The sequence below is a fragment of the Quercus robur genome, chromosome 5 (assembly GCF_932294415.1).
Source record: "Quercus robur chromosome 5, dhQueRobu3.1, whole genome shotgun sequence".
Classification (NCBI taxonomy): domain Eukaryota; kingdom Viridiplantae; phylum Streptophyta; class Magnoliopsida; order Fagales; family Fagaceae; genus Quercus; species Quercus robur.
The window spans coordinates 87,648,485-87,654,963 of record NC_065538.1 but is presented as its reverse complement, the minus strand read 5'-3'; the positions used below and the strand labels follow the sequence as shown (position 1 = coordinate 87,654,963).

General features: G+C 31.1%; 1 long non-coding RNA gene across 1 annotated transcript; it reads right to left on the bottom strand.

Moving 5' to 3' along the window:
- Positions 1-2,208: 2,208 nt before the first annotated feature.
- Positions 2,209-6,029, bottom strand: LOC126727618 (uncharacterized). The gene is made up of 3 exons (XR_007656290.1): positions 5,667-6,029; positions 4,015-4,125; positions 2,209-2,683 (listed from the first exon to the last, which is right to left on the bottom strand). It is a non-coding gene; the product is annotated as an uncharacterized LOC126727618 (long non-coding RNA).
- Between the last annotated feature and the right edge of the window lie 450 nt (positions 6,030-6,479).

The following is a 6,479-nucleotide window of genomic DNA, read 5'->3' as shown; positions in this document are numbered from 1 at the left end:
AGAATTACTAACACGGTAGGTAGCATAGTGTTTTTTTTATTTTTTATTTTTTTATTTTATTTAAATCGGTAGATAGCATAGTTAGTACAAAAACAAGATGAAAAAGATGCAAATAAATAAAAAGGTAGTCTTTATTTTTTTTACTTTTAATTTTGGACTATACTTTTATTTTTTTTGGGAAGGGATTTGGACAAATATTTTAGACATTCATTAATTTTGTTACTTAAGCCATCAAATGTCTTTACATTATACAATATCTCATATGATCCCCAAATTGATTGGATATCAAATTAGATTATATAAATGTTTATTACATGGACATTTGTTAGAGCACTTGCAGCAGTGGTGCTAAAAAACTAAAAAACTATTTTTAGCACCACAAACTTAAAAATGGGGCTGCAGCAGTGGAGGCATATCTAAAATTTTTAGCTTTTGAGCTACAGTGCACAACTATGTGCATTGTAGCTCAAAGCTATACCAAAATAATAATATTTTATTTACCTTTTCAATTAAATAATATAAATTACCCTCATCTATAGCACAGCCCGAACACACTTCAGCTCTTCTCCCTTTCTTTTTTTCTTTCTTTTTTACCCCTCTCCTCCTCCGTGGAGAGATCAGAGATGGACAATGTTGATGATTTCAGTGAGGATCTCGATGCCGAAACGGTGAGACTAAGCTCAACAATGGTTGGGTTCGTGGTTGGGTTCGGTGCCGAAACGGTTCGTGGGTGGTCTCAGTGCCAAAACAGTTGGTGCTCTTCTTCCTTCACCTCTACTCCGCCGCTGGGTTGTGGTTGTGCTCCGACCTTGTGGATCGAAGTGGGTTTCTATGGATCAGAGTGCTTGCTCGTGGATTGGAGTGGTTATCGCTCGTGGTTGTGCTTGCTCATGGGTAGGAGTGGGTTTTGGCGTACCAGCGTGATGGGTTTTGGCGTACCGACGTGGTGGGTTTCGGTTTTGGGTTGTTGGATTTTCGGGTTACTGTGGGTTTGTTTTGTGGTGGCTGTATTTGTATTATTTTATTGTAGATGATATATTATTTTATTATAATGTTTATATTATTTTATTATATTAAAAACTAAAATAGATCCACTGCTGCAACATGTGAGTAGATAAAATAGATAAAATAACTTTTTGTGATGCTAAATAGCTAAAAATATAGCTTCACTGCTGTGGATGCTCTTAAGTCTCACATTGAAAGTGTAGTAGGTATGGACAACGTACTCTCATAAATAAAATTTTAAAAAAAATACTCTTAAAAATACTCAAAAAGAAAAAAAATAAAATAAAATACTCTCAACGTATTCTCAAAAATACTCTCATAAAAAAAAAATAAAAAATAAAAAGTATGGACTACTGACTACAACATTCAGAACAATTGAAAATTGTTCATCTTGGATTGCTCTGTTTTAAAAGCCTTAAATCTCAAATCTCCATGCTCCTTTGCACAAAATTTCGAATCTGGCATAGCTAGCTACTAGCCTACTATATAAGCACTGGGCATTTGCTGCATGCATACATAATCAAAAGTTTGTTTAGGACTATGCGATTTGCCGCATGTATACATAATCAAATGTTTTCAATCTTTTACTTTAAAAAAAATACATAAGCAAATGTAATTTTTTTTTTTTTTTAATTTCAATGTAAAGCAGAAAAGTTTTTAATCCACTTAATTTTGTGCTTTATTATTATTTTTTTTTTTTATGTAAAATGTTTATCTCCAAACTAGTTTGGAGGAATCTTTCTCCAACTCCTATGTGATGGTTGAAAAGAAAATTTATGTATAGTTTTAGACTTTTAATCGCATAAATTTTTTAAAAAGTCATGTGAGTTATTTAAACTAGTGCATGACCCGCGCAATGCGCGGGCAAATTTTATTTATTATTCACAGAAAAATATGTAAATTCATAATGAAATACTATTAGTAGAATATTTGTATTGTCTATCAAACTCTAATAACATGATCATGATACAAAAATTTTGTGCTAACTCCATTAGCCAATCAAACATTATCATGATATCATAAAAATATTATGATAACTCCATAGACAATTAAAAGAAGTATACTGATTTTTTTAAAAGAAAAAAGAAACCTTCCATCTTATATTTATTTTTCTTTATTATTATTATTTTAAATGATTAGAAACTCCCTTAAAATTGAAGGTCTGTTTATGCATTAAATATGGTCAAATGGAGACATACTAAATAAGGAAAATACAAAGAACCTCAATTATACAAACTATATTTATAACGATTACAGGATTCTTACTATAACTATCCAATTTAAACTACACAAAGGACAATTAATTTCAAGAATACAGAAACTGGACAAAAGATATGTCTTAGGGCAGGGGAAAAAAAACCAATACTCTTGAAAAACTTATATTGTAGAGTTTTATCAATACTAATCACTGTACCACCCTATAAAAAAATAAAAGATGGTAGCACTTAATCAAAGTTACATTTATGAAATCTCACAGAGAGATATGCAGCTACCCGATCCCTTTCCTAAGCCACGTACATCTACTTGATGCTTTTTAGCACAATCCTTTTCCATAAATTTCTTGGTGCATAAGAATATTGACATTTTTTGCCCTCTTCTCAACTTCATTAATAGCCATTTTCTTATTTGTCTCTAGCAGTTTCTCAACTACTCTCCAGCTCTTAATAGCAATTAAGACCTAACAAAGTAACATCAACATAAATTAGAGAATGGTGCACTCTATAAACTTCAAAGGATTATTATTAACATAAATCATTCAATATATTTGTCACTAACTGGGTATGGGTGCAGCAAACACATGCATGTACAAAATTTTGGGTATAAGCAAAAAAAAAAAACCTATAATGTTGAATGCTCATGGGACCAACACTAATCTAATTTAAAATGTAAATTCAATGTTCAGCAAGCATTTGGAATAATATATATATATATATATATATATATATATCACATTCTATTTGTAAATAATCTGCATATCAAGAATCATAAACTGATTTAGGAATAAGCATCATCTTTAAAAAATAACTAACTCAGAAAAATATAGATTGTGGATAGGAATTTCAAAGACATTTCCTAAAGACATCATCTCTCAATAGAAGCTAAAAATACGAAAATATTTAACCAATAGACTAACATGTACCAAAAAATCAAATGGCATTCAAGATGATTAGTGTTAGACTCCTATAAGATTAACAAAATGCAATGCCCATATATTAGAATTGAATAATACCAAAATTGGAACACGTATATTACAATTAAACACACACATAGACTAAGGAGAAAAATTCCATGATCATTCACTCAAAAAATCAAATGTCAAAAGCTCAAACACGCAAAAGTAGCAAAAAAACATCACAAGTTTTTACATAAAGCCATGCCTATATAAATTTTAAATCATCCAAATGCAGCAATATTAGAAGCAATTTTAAGGATTCTTTCCTACTTAATGGCTTCTGCAACTTAAAAATCACAATCAACATGTATACATCTCACAAAGAACAAAGAACAAAGAACAAATTTGTTAATGTTCCACTTGTCAATTGAAAACAGTCCCAAGTTAAGTACAAAAATATGAGTCATAACCATAACTTGAGATCGTACCAACTTCAATAAATATATGTATCTTTGTCTAAAAAGAGTGTAATTCCTTAAAAAAAAAAAAAAAAAAAAAAAAAAAAAAAAAAAAAAAACAGCCAGGTTATCTTAAACTCTGGCAACCAAAAAAATCCGATTTCATCCAAACCAAGAAAAAAAGAAATACTGGACTTTAGCTAAAAATGTTTTCTATTAAGCTTTGCAATCAGGAGGGCTTTGATGAAGGGTGGGTTTGGTGAGTCAAAGAGATGTGATCTATTCTAATGGTAAAGCATAGAGAGAGGGAGATAGAAATCTAACCAAAATGCCTAAATCAAAACAAAGCAAGTACCCAAACTGCCAAACATAAATCACAGTTATCGCAAGATTTTGGTTTTTCTTCTAAGAATTTATATTAAAAAAAAAAAAATCCACCTTGCATTGAGAGAGAGCTTTGTTTAAAACCAAGTGAGCACTTTCCCTTGCCAAATGCTTTCTACATGTTGCAACGACCTTAATTGCAGGAAAAGGCTTCTGCTTTTATCTCTATATATTAAGATAGATTTAAGTTACATATCTTTTAAATAATCCAAAGCCAAAAAAATACATTTCAAGCACATTACTGATATCAAATGCTAAACAACAAAGGTTAGCACATTTGGTGCACATGGTAGGATAAGTAATAAATCCCACAATTGGCTTGGCGAAGGATTACATTTATTCATACATTAAGGTAGTGTTGTAGAATGGTAATAGACCTAAAAACTGTCTGAGTGAAAGTTAATGCCTCCTTCAATAATTTGTAATGTATTACAATCTTTGATCATTTAAGCATTAAAAAAATTAACAAATGCAGAAGCAAACTATATTGGCCAATTATATATGGCATATATTATAATCTTTAGGTAATTTAACAATTTTTGCCAAAAGAGAAATCATTTTAAGTTTTACAATATAACAGCTATAGTCAATTGCAGCAAATAAAATAAGCTTCTACAACATAAAAATCACAATCAACATGTATACATTTCATAAAGAACAAATAACAAATTTGTTATTGTTATACTTGTCAATTGAAAACAGTCCCAAGTTAACTACCAAAATAGGAAATTAAAACAAATTTGTTAATACTGGACTTTACATATACATATACATATATATATATATATATATATATATACACAACTTGGATAGAGTTAGATCCAGAATTACCACTTCAATTTCAATTTCAAATGAAGGTACATTCTTAACAATACTTACAGTGGTTCAAGATTAATCTGCATAGTTCCAATTGCTTTAAAAAAGGGACCATTTAGAAACAACAAATGCAAAAACTTTAAAATTTAAAATAAAACTTTAGTGTAGTTTTGATTACTCAAAGGTTTGTGCTTTGAGTAACAAAGCAAATCTTCATTTTATGTGAACTCAAAATCAAAGCAACCCAAATATTCAAAATCGATTCTAAATACCCAAAACATTGAGCCAAGCCAAATACCCCAAAAACGAAACTTCTTCTAACCAAAATCCCTTAATCAAAACCAAACCTTACCCAAAATACTAATCTAAATCATAATTAACCCCCAATTGATTCTCCAAATTAAAACCAAAAACCCTTAATTTTTTAGTTTAAAGCAAAACTTTACCGGAAGCGATTCCGATAGTCTGATAGTGGGTGGAGGCTTACGGTGATGATAGAACTTGTGGTGGTGCCCCTTTCTCAATCTATGGCGCATTAACTTAACAGTCTAATGATTATTCTTTCTCTTCATCCAAAAAAAATCCAATCGGTCGATCTCTCTACACTCTGTGACTAACCAACTCTCTCTCTACCGTTCTCGGACTTTTGGCCTCTAAACCTTGATTATCCAAAGCCAATTGTAAATACCCTAAAACTAAACCAAAATCAAACACAAAATTAATTGAATCCAAATACTCCCAAAAGTTTTTAGTATACTGAGAAACTAAAACGAATCAAAAAATCAAATCAAAACCTAATGCAACCCAAATACCTAAATAAAAATCAATCCAACCAAATTTCTCAAAACTAATTCATATTTCATACCCATATCCAAAAAAAAAACCCTTACCCGTGGTAGTTCTCTCTCTATGTCCGTATCTCAAATCCTGCGTGCACCTTTAGATTACCAGTGCCGGTTCCGGTGGTCTAAGTCTGGCATACTCCTTCTGCTTCTTTTTCTGGAAAAATCGAAAATCAAAAAGGTCGTTTTGGCGTAACTGGAAACAAAGATTTTTTGAGAGGAACTGAGGGACGGTTCTCTTCTTTCTTGATCGGAATCTCTAAAAACAAAGATTGAAGTTGGTCTTAACTAGATTGTCTTACGGCTTGACGCAATTTGCGACTCTCTCTCTCTCTCTCTCTGTTTCTAAGATTCTCTCTCTGTTTCTCAAACTCTCTCTGACTCTCTGCCTTTGAATTGGTTTTGTTTTAAACCATATTGAAAGCACAGTAAAAAGATTAAATTGAAGCTCTCAAACGGTGCAACGTGCGGTATTTTGTATCCTTCAGAGTGTGAACGTGGCAGCATTTTAAAGGGTCATTTTTGCTAACGTGTCAACACCTCGTTAAAAGCTTCTACTATTATATATAGTATTAGATTAGATAATATACATGGATAATGTTATGAATTGAAAGGTAGTTGGTTGGGGGATATTCTTTCAAACTAGTTAAGAGGTAAACTTTGTTGTAATTATTGAATTATCTTATAAGCTTTTTTTCCTTTAAAAAACATAACATTTTAAAAATGCAATTTGGATTATCCGTTAGCCTCTCTCCTATCCGTCGTAGGGTATGATGATGAAAGAAAAAATTTTGACTCCAAACTGGTATGGAATTGTAAAATCTATATTTTTAGGTTGGCAACCATGAACAAATTGTAACT